The sequence below is a fragment of the Cebus imitator genome, unplaced genomic scaffold (genome assembly GCF_001604975.1).
Source record: "Cebus imitator isolate Cc_AM_T3 unplaced genomic scaffold, Cebus_imitator-1.0 Scaffold0, whole genome shotgun sequence".
NCBI lineage: Eukaryota > Metazoa > Chordata > Mammalia > Primates > Cebidae > Cebus > Cebus imitator.
In genome coordinates, this window is record NW_016107315.1 from 15,867,984 (window position 1) to 15,886,039 (window position 18,056).

General features: G+C 35.1%; 1 protein-coding gene across 5 annotated transcripts in view; it reads left to right on the forward strand.

Annotated features, from left to right (window-relative positions):
* The window catches only part of ARHGAP32 (Rho GTPase activating protein 32), a 316,763-nt gene that overhangs the window by 237,496 nt on the left and 61,211 nt on the right, over positions 1–18,056 (forward strand). Inside the window, exon 1 of one of the 5 annotated variants that reach the window (XM_017523464.2) lies at positions 10,453–10,823. The exons of the other annotated variants lie outside the window; for them this stretch is intronic. The gene's annotated coding sequence lies outside the window, so the exon portion shown is untranslated. Of the gene's footprint in view, positions 1–10,452; positions 10,824–18,056 lie in introns of those variants that run through there. 5 annotated transcript variants of the gene reach the window in all.

Genomic DNA, 18,056 nt, shown 5'->3' on the forward strand with positions numbered 1-18,056 from the left:
AACTCTGTTTTCTTTCTTTTTCTTTTTTTCTTTTTTGTTTTTTTGAGGCAATCTCGCTCTGTCGCCCAGGCTGTAGTGCAGTGGCACAATCTCCTGTTTTCTTTTTCTCTCTTTTTTTTGTTTTCAGTTTGGATAATTTGTTGTTCTATCGTTAAGCTCAGTGATTCTTCACTCTGCTACGTGTAGTCAGTCTTCTCTTAAGCCCCCTAACAAGTTCTTCAGTTCTCATTTTTTTTCTTTTCTAGCATAAAACTAGATGGTCTTTTAAAAATAATTGCTATGCTGGAATTCCCCATCTTTCACATCATCCACCTTTTCCACCAGAAAGAAAGAAAGAGGAGGGGTAAGGGATAGAAGCGAGAAGAGGGAAAGAGTGGGAGAAATGGAAAATAAAGAAGAAAAGTAGAGATTATTTTTGAGGCATTAACATCTGGAAATAAAAGACTAGTGATTTAGACAACCTTCCCTCTGAGGACAGTTAAAAATTTTTAACAGAGATATAAAAATACATTTTTGAAGCATTAGCGAGTTAATAAAACTGTAAGCAATTATTGTGCTAAGATGAAACAGAAGGAAATCTGGAGAGTGACCCCAGCGTATGGGGACATTATTCCCCTAGGATAGCCGCTGGTGGAGTGGAGGTCATCATAGGGCTAGGGGAACAAAAATTGGAGGTCAGAACTCATTAAGACAGAGTTGCTGAAAAATGCCCAAGCTTTGAGTTGGAATTTTTGTAGAAATTAATGACTGATTCTAAAATGTATATGGAAATACAGAGCCAAGAATACCCAAGACAACTTAGAAGAATAAAAATGTGGGAAACTTACTGTAATAGATGTTGAAGATATATTGTGAAAGCTTCACTAAGTCATTGGTATAGATGTACAGATAGACCAATAGATCAATGGAACAGAGCAGAGTCCAGAAACAAACCCATGTTTGTATAGATAATAGATACTTGATTTATGACAGAGGTGGCATTGCAGGGCAGTTTCAAAAGAACAATCATTTGAGTAAAGAGTACTGTGTCAACTGGACATCTGAATATAAAAAAAGAGAAGCCTGACCATTTTTTAACCCCATACACAAAAATCCATCCCAGGAGAATTACAAATCTGTGTGTGAAAGATGAAACAATAAAACTTTAAAAGATAATACTATAGACTATCTTTATGACCTTAGGTTAGACATAAAGTATTAATTATAACTGAAAAGCTTAATAAGTAAACAATTAAAAGGAAGAACTTTATCATAATATGCCATTAAGATAGTGAAAGCGCATATTACACTGTGGGAAGATATTTGCAGAATGCATACCTGACAAAGGACTTCTAAAGAATCTTTAGGGAAATGTAGATTGAAGCCTTATTGACTCTTCAGTACATACTCACCAGAATAATTAAAAAAAAATTCTTTTTGAGATATTGTCTTGCTCTGTCACCAGGCTGGAGTGCAGTGGCACAATCTTGGGTCACTGCAATCTCTTCCTCCCAGGTTCAAGCAATTCTCCTGCCTCAGCCTCTCGAGTAGCTGGGATTACAGGCACATGCCACCATGCCCAGCTAATTTTTTGTATTTTAGTAGAGACGGGGTTTCACCATGTTGGCCAGCATGGTCTCGATATCCTGACCTCATGATCTGTCCGCCTCAGTCTCTCAGAGTGCTAGGATTACAGTTGTGAGTCACCATGCCAGGCCTGAATAATTAAAATTTAAGTGTGACAATATCTAAGGTTGGCAGGGATATAAATTAATAGGAATTCTCATATACTGATGGTGGAAGTAAAATTTGAGACAATCATGGTCTGGCATTATCTATTGAAGTTGATACACATATACCCTGTAACCCAGCAGTTCCACTTTTAGATGTATATAGAGATTCATGTACACAGACTAAGATATGTGTAGGAATGTTCATAGCAGCTTCATTTCCATTTGTTAAAAATTGGCAAAACTCATGGCTGTATACATGATGGAATGAATAAATGAAGGTATATACAATAAATTCCTCTATACCAATAAAAATGTTGAGTTAAAACTATTTGCAACATGATTGACTCTCTCAAAAAGTAGTATTAAAAGTCCTGATATACACACTATCAAGTTTTATATAGACATATGCAGAGTTCAAAATCCTAAGAGTTCAAGACTGCTCTGTGGTATCAGACCTTAGGATAGCAGCTACCTTTGAAGAGGAAAGAGGAAATCAGTGATTGGGATGGGCAGAAGAGAGAATTCTGGAGTACTGCTAATACTCTGTTGATCCAGGTAGCAAATATACAGAAATGTCATGATGTTGAACATCTTTTTGTGTGCTTATTGCCCATTGCATATTTTCTCTGAATTAATGCCTATTTAAGTCTCTTGCCATTTTTGAATTGGTCACTTTGCATTTTTAAAAAATATTGCTCCCATCCAGATGAATGTTCTTTGCAGCATTGCTTTAATACAGAAATGTTGGAAATCATATTTTCAAAAATACTCTTGGTCCTTTGGTACTGTAAAATACTTTGCAACCACCAGAAAGAAAGAAGTAGAGGCCTGTATACTAAGCCATTGAATTTTTTCTCCGTTGTATTATTAAATGAAAAGACAAATTACACAACAGTAAAATCTCATTGTAAATTCTTAAAAAGAGGATCTAGAAGGCTATATACCTAACTGAAAAGGGGAATGGAATTATGGAGACGGTAAGAAACGTTTCATTTTTTCTCCATTTGCTTCTGTATTATTTAATTTTTTCATAATAGAAATGGGATCGTTTCCCTGGCCCCTTCATAGGACTCGCAGGTGAGTAGGTACAGAGGCTAAGATGAGCACTTCTGGGCAACCAGTAGAAGCAGTACTGTGTGCAGGCCCATGGCAGTGTCTAGGGGTTGCCCATGACCCCTGGAGCCCCAGAGGGAATATGTTACAGTGTGCTCTTCTAGCTTTGTGGTCCGTGGATAGCTTAAGTGTTAATTCAGTGGACAGTCAGTGTGACAGCCTCTTGCACCTGTATCCAAGTCCTTGTCTGGTGTTCAGGAAGAATCAGGACATGAATTGAAGGGTGGTAAATGTGGAGGATTTTATTGAGCCGTAGAAGTGGCTCTCAGAAGAATGGGGAGCTGGAAAGGGGATGGAGTGAGAAGGTGGTCTTTCCCTGGAGTTTGGCCGTCCCTGGCTGAACACTTCTCCAAAGTCCTGCTGTCAAGCTATCCCTCTGAAGTCAGGCTGTTTCCTTTGAACCTCTGGCTGCTTCTTTCCTTCTCTGCACCTCTACCACTCTGCTGGTAGGGCCTGGGGTTTTTATGAGCGCAGGATGGCGGGTGGGGCAGGCCAAGGTGGTTTTGAAAAAGGCAACAATTGAGGGGGAAAACAGGAATGTATGTTCTCACTTTGGGCTGTGGGTCCAGGCCTGAGGGTGTAGCCCTTGCCAGAGACCACCCTCTTCTACCCAGTATTTCCCTTTCTCCTGTCCCTATCACAATGAGCATGTATTATTTTCTAAAATATGAAGAAATAGATTGTAATCTCCTGTTAACTCTACTCTGTCCAAATAGGTAATTTCCAAGATCCTTCTTAATGCATCCACTCCATAAAATGGATACTTGTGACACTAGATTTAATGCAGATGTTTAATTTATATACCTGTGTGAAAAGCAGCAGGGTTAAAGGGACAAAAGCTCAGGCAACCTTGAGTTTAATCCCTAGGCCACAAAGTGAAGCAAGATTATTATTTCAAAGATTAGAGTTAAGGTACTTAAGACCCCTGGATACTTAATAAATGGCAACTGTTATTTATTGATTTATGTTTATTTACTATGTTATTTAAATTTGTGAGTGTCAGAAACTAGATTTAATTTATATACTTATTTAAATACTATTTATTGATATAAATCTATATGCCTAGATATCACAGTTGTGTTATTTCTATTCTTGCGTTTCTGTAAATACCTGCAACTGGGTAATTTATAAAGAAAATAGGTTTAATTGGCTCACAGTTTTACAGACTGTACAGGAAACATGACACTTGCATCTGCTCGGCTTCTGGGAAGGCCTCAGGGAGCTTTTACTTATAGTGGAAAGCGAAGTGGGAGCAGGCACTTCATGGCAGGAGTAGGAGCAAGAGAGTGGTAGAGAGTGCCACATACTTATACAACCAGATCTCACAAGTATTCACTAAGCAAGGACAACTGTAAGCCATGAGGGATCTGCCCCCATGACCAAAACAACTCCCACCAGCCCCCCATTTCCTGCAGCATTGGGGATTACTATTGAACATGAGATTTGGGTGGGGACAAATATCTTAACTATATCATAGTACATGACTGAAACAAATTAATTACAATAGTTTTCACAGAACCATGGTGGAGGAAGGAGCTTCTTTGGATGGTCTAAGAATTTGCATCCCAAATTTGTGTCTTCTTGAGGATAACTTTTTTTTTTTGGTTAACAGATACACATTAAAGCTGAGGCTTTAATTTGTTTTTTTTTGTTTGTTTGTTTGTTTATTTTTTCCATTTAAGACTAGTCAAGCGCATGTGTGAGAAGACAGGAAAGAGTAGAACAGGGAAGTAGATCTGTAACTTACATGTTACAGATCTTACAGTAACTTACATGTAACTTACACTGTACAATCAATTGGGATAACTCAGTACCTTTGGAAGAGTCAGGCTTTCACTTTGAGAGAAGATGTAGTGATTAAATATCTCTGATGTAATCCTTATATTTATTTAAGAAATTTATTAGGTAACAAGTCAGCCTGGATTTGTAGGATAGTTTTGAAATTAAAAAAAAAAAAAAATTTGTAGTTTGTAGGAAACCGGTCCTCTAGTATCTTGCTTTTTATGTTATTTTACTTAAAGTTGTACCTAATTACAGTTGTTTTGTTTTAAATTTTCACTTGCTTGCTCCTGGATTGTTTCTGTTTTCTCTCTTTTTTCAGTTTCCAATATTTTTTGCTCTTTCGTAGCCATGTTTCTTTGCATGTCACTTTAGTAAGAGGTAACCACACATTTAAAGATCAACTAAAAGAGGTCCAGGTTTTTATTTATTCTTTTTGGAGTATTGCACTGAATATGCTTCCCATTGAACAAATGCTTAAATGTTTCAGAATCAGATTATTAAAATCCCTACCCTAGAAGGCACTGATATAAAAGTCAAAGGAGTACTAAAATGCTAGAGTGCTTTGGGAAGCTTTCTCACCGAATGCATTGCATATGATAGATCAAGGTAATATTTTCTCACTTTTGAGAGGATCAGGGAAAAATATTTTCTGTATCAGGGAAAAACAGAAAAGTTATAATACTGTGTATTTATAAAGTGCTTTAGGGTTTATTGATATTTATGTTTCCATTGTTTAAATTGGACTTGAATCTGAGCACAACCTGTGAGGTACTAGGGATAGGGAATGTATTTCCATCTCTCCTCTCCCTACCCTTTTTTAACCAGTGGAGCAACTGGAGGCTTAAGACACTTGCATAAGGCTTCACAACTAGGATTTACCGAAATCTCCTGACACCGCATAGTTATCACAACCAGCACTTACATAGTCCTGACTGTGTGCCAGACACTGTGCCACACACTTGGTTTGAATTAACTAACTTGTGTTCAATTAGTTAATTCAAAACCCAGATTCTGCCCACTATAGAACATTGAATAGATGTAAAGACTTTTCTCTCTCTGTCAAAACAAAAATATAATTTTTTTTGCTTTTATTACAATAGGGGCAAATAAAATATATTTGCATTTTTATAAGGCTTATATAAACAGAACAGAAATTAGGGCAAAAGATGGGCTTTATTGGGGATAAAGAGAATTGCTTATAGGAACCTACTTAATTTGCTAGTTTTGTTTTCAGTCATCATCCTTCCTAATGCCACTTTAATTAAAAAAATCTTTTAATTTTTCCTTTCCATGCATAAAACATATCTCCAAATGTTATTATATTGTAGCATTTCTAGCCATTCTCCCTTTCCATTTTCCTAGTATAGTATTTATCCCTGTATACTTGACTGGAATCTGCTTGTGTTTTCTGAACATGGCACGTGGTTTCTTAGCTTTCACTTTGCTTCTGCTGTTCCTGCAGCCTGAAATACCTTCCCCATTTTGACCAGTTGAAATTCTCCTTGTATTTCAAGACTCAGGCCAGAATCCACTTCTTCCATGAAAGCTTCCCTGACCCTCCTCTCCCTAATCCCATCTCCTGTCTACCACCAGTGCAAATTTCATAGTAGTTATTTCACATATTCACTAAATTGCACTTTCTTCACAAGTAGCACGTATGTAATTCATCTTTGTCTCTTCCCCAGGCTATGCAAATTTCATAGTAGTTATTTCACATATTCACTAAATTACACTTTCTTCACAAGTAGCACGTATGTCATTCATCTTTGTCTCTTCCCCAGGCTATGTGAGCAGTGGTTACACAGCTAATGCCTGCTGAATTAATCTATCCTAATATTTACTACCAAATTAAAATTTTAGAGTACAACTTTCATCATGTAACTCTTATCTTGAGAAATTCTGGGTGACTTCCTCCTTCTATGCCAGAATTAAATACAAAGTTTTTAGTGTAGACTGTAAGGTGTTTCACAAATTGTAGAGCTAACTTATCTTTGTAGCCATTTTTTCCCCTATTTCCTACCCATATTCAGCTTCACTAATGTGTTTCCTTACTCTCCTCCCAAGATTCTCTGGGCTTCCTTCTTCCTCGGCCTGTGACTGACTTACCATTTTTTTGTGTGAAGATTCCCTAGGCCACTCTTTGACAAACTTGAATTTACATTCAGTTCACCTGAGAGCACATTCATTTCTCTCATTTTGAGTTTGATACTTCACTTTCTATGTATCTTTTTTCTCCGCCTACATGGTTTTGCTTGTTGAGAAATGTATTTTATAGTAATTTGCATCTTTTATATGGTTGCTCCTAAACGGTTCTTGATTGATAATTATAACATGAACAGTTTTCATTATAGTAACCAAAAGTGTTTTCTAAACCCCACATGCCCTTTAGTCAGTGCTGGGAGTAGCCCCCTAATCAGTGTTTTTCTTGCCCCAAGTAAAGAGGCTTTTCTACTTTCGGCCATTTTCAATTTTCATTCATTCATTGATCAAGAATTTATTGAGTGCATACTAAGTGCTATGGCTAAACCAGTGAACACACCAGACAGAAATTCCTCCATTTTGATGTTTGTATTCACATGTGACAAGAAGGAGAGAGGTAAATAAATAAGTAAACTGTATTGTACGAGAGATAAGTGCTATGAAGAGAAATAAAGCTGAGAAAGGGGTACCAAGACTAAGAAGTGCTGGGATGTGGCTCATGTGGGATTATAATTTTCAAGGGAGGGTAGGGTGGTCCAGGAAGGGCTCCTTAGAAGGCTACTTTTGAACAAAGACCTGAAGGAGATGAGGAGGGGAGATCTGCATGTATCTGGAGGAAGAGCTTTCCAAGGACGGAACAACAAGTGTAATGATACCAAGTGGAATGTGTGTCAGGCTTGGTAAAGGGTCAGCAGAAAGGCCAGGTTGGCTAGAGCAGTGGGTGAAGAGATGAGATGAGGTCAAGAGAGGAGAGGGATCAGATCTTCTCTGGGGCCTGGGTGCCACTGTAGGGGTTTTGGCTTTTATATAGAATTAGTTGGTAGGCAGTGGAAGATTTTGAGCAGATTTTGTTTGGTTGAATTTATCTTGTTAAAAGGATCACTTTCCTTGCCATGTCAAGAGGAAAGGCAGAGATAGATAGAAGAAGAGGGGCTAGCAGTGACTGTTAGAATGAGCTAGGTGAGAGATGATGGTGACTTAGATCAGTATGGTAGCTATGCAAGTGGTGAGAAGTGATCTGCTTCTAGATATATTTTGGCCATGGAGCTGGCAGAATTTGCAGACATACTGTGAAGTGATTGAATCATTCAGGTAATTTTTATGGTAGAATGATTGGAATGGAGCTATTGCCTTTCCAGTGGTTTTTCTTGTTGCTTCTCCCACCCATGCAGATACATTCTAGTCCTTCAAAGGGGGATAGCCACCAAACATTTTGTTAAATATGAGAGAATGACCTCTCTCATATTTGTTAAATATGAGAGAAAGTGACCTCTCCTACACAGTCACTAGATGACACAGCATCTTTTCAGTCAGTTATAATTTTTATTTTGAAATAATTCATCTCAGAGGAAGTTGCAAAAATAGTACAGAGAGATCCCCTGGACTCATCGCTCAACTTCTCCCAGTTGGAACATATAGTAGTATATTATCAAAACCAGGAAACAACATAGTTACAGTATGGTTAACTAGATGCAGACTGTACTCCAAATTCACCAGCTTTTACAGCACTCCATTTTCTTACCACGTATTTTTATATGGCATTAGAGTACAGTTTTTTAGATGACAATTATTGTCATTAACTATGTAAATCTCCCACACACAGGCAAATAATTGTGGAATATAGTTACTCCTATCAATGTTTATATGTTAAATAATATATAACATATTTATAATATGTTAAGCAATACATAACATATTAAATAATATGTTATACATAAATGATAAAATAACCTAATTGCATATATTACAAACATATAAACATCTTAGTTTATGTGTTATGTAATACATGGGCTTATGGATTTGTTCTGAGTATTCCCAAATGGCTTTTCTACAGTAAAAATAATGTACTTTCTTTTTTCTCACTCTCTTCTCTCATCCCTCCTTCTCTCCTTTCTCTTTTTTCTTCCTCTCTTTTCTCTTTCTCTTGCCCTCCCTTGCTGTCTTTAGTATTAAGGAAGAGGTTAGGAGGGAGAGTTGTTTTTCATTTAAAATTAAAGAAAAGAAGAGTGGCTTTGCCTTCTACATTGATTAAATTTTAAGAGCCTTGTTTCCTATTCAACTAAATTCATAAATCCACAGATGTTCCATTGGTAACAATTAACATGTTTTGTTAATATATTAAAATTCTCTATGGTCTTTCTTATTTTAAAATCACATAAATTCATTGTTATTTTTGTTTTGTTTTGTTTTGTTTTTTTGAGATGTAGTCTTGCTCTGTCACCCAGGCTGGAGTGCAGTGGCATGATCTCGGCTCACTGCAGCCTTTGCCTCTTGCCTCCTGAGTAGCTGGGATTACAGGTGTGTGCACCATGCCTGGCTAATTTTTGTATTTTTGGTAGATACAGGATTTCACCTTGTTGGTCAGGCTGGTCTTGAACTCCTGACCTTGTGATCCGCATGCCTTGACCTCCCAAAGTGCTGAGATTACAGGCATGAGCCACCGTGCCTGGACAATTCATTGCCCCCCCCGCCTTTTGTGTGTGTGTGTGTGTGTGTGTGTGTGTGTGGACTACCATTTATCAACAATGTTATATTCAGAACTATGTTCAAAGAGGAAGGAAAGAATAAATTCAGTCAACAGCAGAAGATTTTGGCATGGTGCGTGATAAATATTCCTTGGTTATGTCATCTCTTGCCAATTACTATTATTGGACCTTGGCAAATTGCTTAATCTCTCTGCCTTAGTTTTCTCATCTATAAGTTGGAATAATAATAGAACTGCCTTTAAAAAATTAGGATAAATAATGTTTTTAAATACTTAGGATTGTGTCTGCCACACAGTAAGTGCTATAACATTATTTTGTAAATTAAAAATATCTGAGTGTAGAATTAATATTAATATTAGAAAAAAGTCATTGGAACAGAAAATGTGCCAATATTTCTAATTCATTTGCTTCTTCAGGAAATAAATAATTGGGTTAACACAGTTCAGTACTATTATTTAGTAGAAGTATTGAATCTCTTCATTATTTATATTGCATTTATGCAAATGACTAGTAAAAAATCTTAAAAGCTTTAAAAAGTCACAAATTGAGATTGAATGCCAATTTGATAATAGTTGTCAAAGAGTTTCACTTTTGCTAATGAATGTTTTTGGTAGAGGAAAAGAAGTGCCCTGGGGCTCCATGGATGAAGGAGAGTTACATATGTAACATCTGTTCACTGTATGAAGGAGAAGGTTATATTTGGGACAACTTGTTTAATTCTGGATTTCTCATTCTGAAGAAACCTTTTTTACTTTTTTCTCTAATAATTGCATAAGAGATTGTCTTACAGTTTTTCACACAGTGACTGTATAAGTTGATACTTTAAAAAATGTGTTGGTGGAATAACAATCTTAACTCAGTATCAGCAAAGATACTAAAAGATTTGTTTCCTCAGCATGTCTTGTTGCTTTAGTGATTCAGCCTTTTACTGGCAGTACTACCTACTTGATCAATTACTTTTCTTATTTTAATGGAGCCTAAAGTTCCATCATTTTTATTGGATACACTGTCTCTCACCTACTAAGCAAACAACTGAATAGCAATTAACTTTTTAAAAGAGAAAAGACTAATTTAATAGCAATTTCATACGGTTGTTTTCTGAGCAGGAAGTGCTCACCTGTTTGGTGTTGATGGGTGGAGCTCTTCTGGGGAAGCCTGTTCTGCAAGTGTGAGTTTAGGCTGGGGCGTTTCTGTGGTGTTGCAAAGCAGTATGTGCTGAGAGAGGAGGATTAAGCTCCCGGAGGCAGAGCTCTCCCACACACTTGCTGGCTTGCTGGGCTCCACGGACTGGACTGAAAACAGGACCAAGAAAAGTGCTGCTGCAGGGGGTCCTGAAAACAGCTGGAACCTGGCAATCATGTGGGACCTGACTTGGAGTTAGCCTGTGGTGGTGAGGTCGGAACCATTGTGATTACGATTTATTTTCTACGCTCCTGTATGGAATGCAGAGCTGTTGTATCCTAATGAATCTACTGCTAAATACAGCCATTTGGAATAATTTTAAATACTGATACTAAAATTTGTACAAGAGGTAAGGAGATCTTAATCAGTCATTTAAATATTTGACTCAAACATTCAGAATATTTCACTGAAACTGTTTTTAGATTCTATTTGGGCACATGTTACCTTGGTTGCTCTTAGTTGAATGGTTATTTAATTATCTAGAAATCTAGCAGTTGAACATTAGTATTTTTCATGTTTGTAGAGAGGTGATTCTTTTTGAAGTAGGTTTTGCTGATTGTACAATACAGATGTTATTTTCCCAGTTGGTTTCAGGAAATACCTTTTTTTCTCCTGTTTCCAATCAGCTTATGTCTTGTTTTCTATACATGAGGATAATATAACAAAAGTTTTTATGATTAAAAGAACCTACCTTTATTTCTTAAGCAGCCAGCTTATATCATTTTTAAATTTTTTTCCTGGTGAGTTAATGATATTTCAATTATTGATTAATAGAAATGAGCAGTGCTAATATACTTCAAAGAGTTTGGTAGACTGTATAAAGAGGCTCCTCAAGTTTGCATAAGGAAGTAACCCTTCTGGCCTTTTCCCTTCAAGTATGGTGCTTCCCCGCCACCTCGTTGCTATTGGTAAGGATAACCATCTCTATCCATAAAATATTTTGTATTACATCTTAGAGATTTTGCCACTAAGGTGGTATTCTATAAGTATTTGGTGCTTCTTTAGACTTTGGTGATAAATGCCTTTCATTAAAATAACATGGAGACCAGAATTTTCTCTGAATCACAAATCAGCCCTATTAAGAAGTTGAACATTTTTCTTTCCAGGATTGCTGCACTAATGCTTAAATGATACCATTTTTTTTTTTGTTTCAAAACCATAAATGGAGGAATTTCAGAATTTAGAGCCCTTTTTCATAGTCAGCTTTTTAAAAAAAAGCATCTATTGCTCTTATGATAATGGTTTGAACTATAATTTCTTTTTTTTTAAAAAAAGAATGCTGTATGGCATTCAGTGGAAGAGATCAGAAATCTAAAATGTCTTAAGTTTATATTTAAGAAAATTATAGGAGGAAGGACTAAAAAGTGATGCCATGTTTGTGTGTACCCCCTTGAGTGTTCTCAGTCCTGAATCTAGGATAGATAGCCATATTTCATGTTCTGGAAGGCTGAGTCAGTTTTCTGGTTAGTCCTATACCACAGGGGATTCTTAAAGTTTTCAGATCAAATGTAACAAGAAATTGTGGTAGTAATAATAGCTCCTATTTATTGACACAGAATTAAATGCTTGGTACATGCATTTCATGTAAGCATCATAGTAATCTTAGTGAGAGCTACTGTTAGGGTCATTTCCATTGTGAGTTAAAGAATTGAGACTTAAATAGGTAATTTGCTCAAGATCTTGCAATTGGAAAGTGATTAGGGACTGAATTAAAACCCTTTGGTCTGTTTCTTTAACAAGACTTCATTGTCAGTTTTATACTCACCAACTTTAGAACCTTTCCCTTCTACTTCCTGCAAAACAAAACAAAACCCACAAAACAAACAAAAACCACCTATGACAGTATCAAAGTTCCACACCAAACTTCATAGCACAATAAAGTGCAAAGGACTATGTGACATTAAAGTACATATTATTACATTTTATTCTAATAAAAATTTATCTCAAAAGAGTTCTTACATGATTAAAATTAAGGTTCTAAATTTTTCGATTTCTAGAACTAATGTATATTCTGGTACTCCTGTTACCTTTGATGTACCTGAATTCCTAAGAATATGTGTTTGTTATATTTAATTTTGTAAGAATACACAAACAGATGTCCTCCTGAAATAGTACTAGCTTTTAAGCTTCTTATCAAATAGTACTAGTTCATCCTAGAAAAATAAGAGCCCAGACAATTTAAAATTTCTTAGCAGATTTTAAAATCTATAATCTATATATAATATCCCATTCCAATGTTAAAATACTTTAAGTGTCAGGAATTTATATCTACTTCATGTTTCCTCCTGCTCCCGCTTCTGGTAAAATGTAAGTCTTCCTTTTGTTCTGTTTTTAGAAATGAAATTAGTCATAATCTCTTATATAATAACTGAGGTGGTAAACTTAGCAAGTTAAAAATACTTCTTTCTTTGATTTTATACCAAAGTCAGAAACAGAACCAATCACATTTATTGTTTTAAATTTGTAATTTAAATTTTAAAATAAAAATTAGTATCACTCTTTGCAGGAAAAAGGTATAGCTTATATCAGCCCAAAATCATGTAATCTAAATTTGAGCCTTCTTTGATATTTATAACTGAAATCTGTAGCTTCTAGAAAAGTCAATGTATAATGTAGATAATAGTCTTAACTGTGTGTCCATTTTCCCATGGGAACTATGATTTTTAAAGGTCTAGCATGAGCAGGTTCTATTTTATAACAGTTTTTGTGCTCCTCTAGGACGGGCAGCAGTGTAGTGTTGGTTTGGTTTCATCTTTAACCCTGGAGAAGAGATACAGTATTATACAAATATCCCAAAATTTTAGTTAACCATTGGCATGCCATTCAACATGAGTTGTGCTGGATATTCTGAAGAAGCAGTTTGTGGTCCATTTTTTGTTTCTCTTTTTCTCAGTGAATTGTTCTTACCTCTTCTGTGTCTAAAAGATTCTTTTCTAAAATCTACTACAGATTTATTTTCTAGATCCCTTAATGTTATTTATTTGCATTCCAGTCAGTAATGCCTTTTGAAATGGCTCCTTTCTCTCATAATTAGATGGAACCCTGTTTGACTTATATAACTGTTAGTAGTTTCGCATTTTTCAGTCAAGAGCCATTACTAGCAGTGCTGTTTTAAATGTAGTCTTGCATGTATATGACTTTCTCAGATACCTGGTTTTACTCTTTTGAGGTTGGAATGTCCACTTAATTCCTGATCCGGTTCTAGATGTCTTTTCTGTGACAGCCTCTTAAAGCTGTTACATGCATCAGTTAAAGAACTGTGTTTTTTGTGTTTTTTCCTTTCACTTCCAAAATTGTTTGTGATACATTGATCAAAGGGGATTCTGCACTTTCGTACTCTACAACAGCTTTGCAGTACATTAAAATTCAGGACTCAGTTTATCTAAAGAATATTTTTGACATATACTTGGGATGGGGTGGGGAATGAAGCCCAATGCTGAACACTGGTTACATTCCTGATTTTAAAAAGTGCTTCCTAGAGAGACGAGAATTTTGCTTTGTGAACATCAACCTGATAGATTATACGTTTTCAGAAGTTCAGAATCTACAGATAATATTTACCTTAGTTTTCTTTTACTTTAGTAAACTCTTGTAACATATGTCAAAATTAATTTTTATAAAGTATATGGCATTTTCTAGTTAAAAGAGCATTATAAGTGACTATCGTCCTATTGACCAAGGACTTGCAAGCAAATAAAGAAGTGAACAACAGTGTACCATATGGCATGACCAGCAACTGTGAATGTCCTTAACAATTAAAGGTAGTACAAGCATCAAGTCTGGGAAATAGTTATAAGCATGTTATGTAAGGACTCCTTATTACTACTAAGATTCGTGGAACTAAATAATTAAAATTAATTTAAAAAGTGTTAAACCCTAATAAGCTCCATAACCTTTAACAGTGATTTTTTATCTTAAATTTTTATACCAGCCTTTTCCAAGATGATTTAGAGAGCCTAATTTTTTTTTTTTTTTGACAAGGCTCTCCAATGACGTTTTAAACGATGTCCTTTTTCCTGATAAATTTCCCTAAACTAAGGGTATGTTTCATAGATTGTAGAGCTTTGTATGCTATTCAAACTTCACACATTCTCAGAGTACTTTATGATTTCTCAGGTATTGTCATTAAAATTTAGAATTATATTGCCTGATTAAACTTCTCTTTGTTCATATTATTAATCTGAGGTCTAAACTGGTTAATTTCCTTTTCTAAAATCTTATAGTGAGTTATTGGCAGAATCAGAATTAAAACCATATCTCCACATTCTTGGTCTGGTACTTTTTCACTAGCACATGCCTTAGCCAATAATGGCACGATTGGATGGATGACCTTAATTAGGCTATATGTCTTATTATTGGAGAAAAAAAAAAAAGCTTTCGATTACTAGGTCATTGGTTCAAGGATGTACTGTTAAATCTTCAAAGAAGACTGCTAACATTTTATGCTTACTACATGTTTTTACCATATATACAACTATGTATTTAGCTATTATAGGATATTATCAAGTAAGTTAAAGAAAATGAATTGAAATATGAATAATAAATTATCTTGATAATTAGAACTAGATACATAGAAGGGAAGAAATGAATAGAGTTTCATTATTCTGATAACTCATTATATTTAAGTTATTACATAGAATGTAATGGGAGATGATTAGAATTTATTTAATATACCTGTTTCTTTTAATTTCAACTTTTAAGGAGATGATTCTGATGATTAGAGACTTGGTTATATTTTGAATGTAAATCATTTTTAGTGTGATGTTAACACAAACAGATTAAATTAGTTAATACATGTAAAGCACTGGCACACAGTAATATAGTAAGCACTCAATAATCATCTATAAAATAATTATTGTTATGATATTACTGTAGTGTGTAGATTTTCCTTCAGTTTTTGTTGACTGTCTGGTTTAGGATTTACCTTTTTCTTCATACTGCCTTTGTAGGACTGGGAGCAGGTCAGTGGGTGGTGCCAGAGAGAGAGGACAGATGTATAGCAAAATAGACCAGGAGATTTACAGAGATAAGAATAGTCAGTGACAGAATTTCTTCAGCATGTCCTTATTCCATCAAACCAAAACTTACTGGGTTTCATTTGTAAGAAACTCCTTTACTCTGACTTGACTGATATTTTTTGTAAAACTGGAAAAATACATCATCAAAGTTATTCATGTGTATTTTTAGTTATTGGCTTAAAGAATTTCTTTTGTATCATTAGTCACATTGATATGAAAGCATTATTTATATTAAATCCTTTTTATCTTATAAAAAGGAAAAGTTTCAAAAAGGTATATTTTTCTTTCCTTTTTTTTTTTTTTTTGTTTTTTGAGACAGAGTCTTGCTCTATCACCAGGTGCCAAGCTGGAGTGCAGTGGTGCAATCTCAGCTCACTGCAACCTCCACCTCCTGGGTTCAAGCAGTTTCTCCAATAATACTTCTAATATTTCTATGTTATTGGAAAAAGTTTTTGTTCAGTTTCTTTAATATTTACATTGTATATTGAAGTCTTGCTCAAGTATCTACAAATTTTTATGTAAAATATTTATAGAGTTATTACTCTAGTAATCGCAGATTACTTTGAATCCAGTTATTTGTAAATAAAAGCTTTGTTGATTAAGCTTAAACTAATTTAACTGATATAATCAAGGGTATAGACTAAGTAAGATTTATATCACATATTTCCCAACATGAATGCTAACTAAGCTTTTTCAGAAACTTTCTCAGTTGCCTAAAGATTCTATCAGGTTATGTAACAATGCTTGCTAAAGATAAGTTTATTCTTACAAATCTTGGCAATATCCCTTTTAATAAACTTGAAAATACTAAGCACACAGTTCACTTCAACTGTTTACATTAGACTGTAAATGTAAATCGACGCCATTTTTTTGCTGCGATTTAAGGCATTTGCTGATGCCTGTTGTAGTTTTTCCATTCTTTGTCTGTGCATTCACCCAATACAGTTCTTCTGTGCTTGTCTTCCTTTGCTAGAAGTTCACTTTGAATATGTTTGCAGTATTACATTTATTACAGTTGCTAAGACAGAACTTTGCCCTGACTTAAGGCTTTTATTTTTTTAAATTGCCACTTGCCTTTTCAAGTCTGTTACCCTGGTTTATATCCCTGCAAAGGAAACAAGGGGAATAGGAGTATAAAAGTTTTAAAAATATGAAAGCATAAAAGCAAGCCGCTGCATGTTCTGCACATGTATCCCAGAACTTAAAGTATAATTAAAAGTAAACAAATAAATAATGAATAAAGTCAGAAGCAAGGAAAAAAGTAGTTACAAATTTAGTGTACCTCATTCAAAACTTAAACAAGACAAACTAAAATATCAACTTAATAGATGGAAAGAAAGCATTTGATAAAGGTCAATAGTTGTTCCTTTTATATGTCTTAGCAATTAGGAATAGTTAATTTCTTTATATTTAAGGTTTCTACCCAAAAAACCCAAGTGAATTTTATTCTTAATGGTGAAACATAAGAAATAATCTACTTAAAGTCAGGAACAAGATAAGCATTTATTGGAGGTCCAGTGAAGATAGACAAAAAGAATTAAAAGGATTGGAAGGGAAGAATCAAATCTGTGTTATTTGCAGATTTATAAATCCAGATGATTCTACAGTCAAATTTTAAGAAATGATAAGAGACTAGCAAGGTTGCTGAATAAAGGATAAATAATACAAAAACAACAATAGCACACTTTTAAGTTTTTCTGTCTAACACTAAGTGCTTTATAATTTTAACTCATTTAATTCTCACAACAATGCTTTTGATTATTTAAAAAAATTTTCTTAAATTTTATTTTACTTTAAGTTCAGGAGCATATATGCAGCTCTTGCAGAATTGTTACGTAGGTATACACATACCATGGTGGTTTACTGCTTCCATCCCCCCATCACCTACATTAGGTATTTCTCCTAACGTTATCCCTCCCCAACCTCCCCACCCCCTACTTTCCCTCCCCTAGCCCCCCAACCCCCAACAGACTCCAGTGTGTGTGATGTTCTCCTCCCTGTGTCCATGTGTTCTCATTATTCAACACCCACTTATGAATCAGAACATGCAGTTTTTCGTTTTCTATTCTTGCATCATTTTGCTGAGAATGATGGTTTTCGGATTCATACATGTCCCTGCAAAGGACATTAACTCATCTGTTTTTATGGCTGCATAGTATTCCATGGTGTATATGTGCCACATTTTTTTAATCCAGTCTATCTTTGATGGGCATTTGGGTTGGTTCCAGGTCTTTGCTATTGTAAACAGTGTCACAGTGAACATACATGTGCATGTGTCTTTATAATAGGTTGATTTGTAATCCTTTGGGTATATACCCAGTAATAGGATTGCTGGGTCAAATGGTGTTTCTATTTCTACATCCTTGAGAAATTGCCACACTGTCTTCCACAATGGTTGAACTAATTTACACTCCCACCAACAGTGTAAAAGTGTTCCTATTTCTTCACATCCTCTCCAGCATCTGTAGTCTCCAGATTTTTTTTTTCCCATTTGTTTATTTTATTGCATTTTAGGTTTTGGGGTACATGTGAAGAACATGCAAAATTGTTGCATAGGAACACAC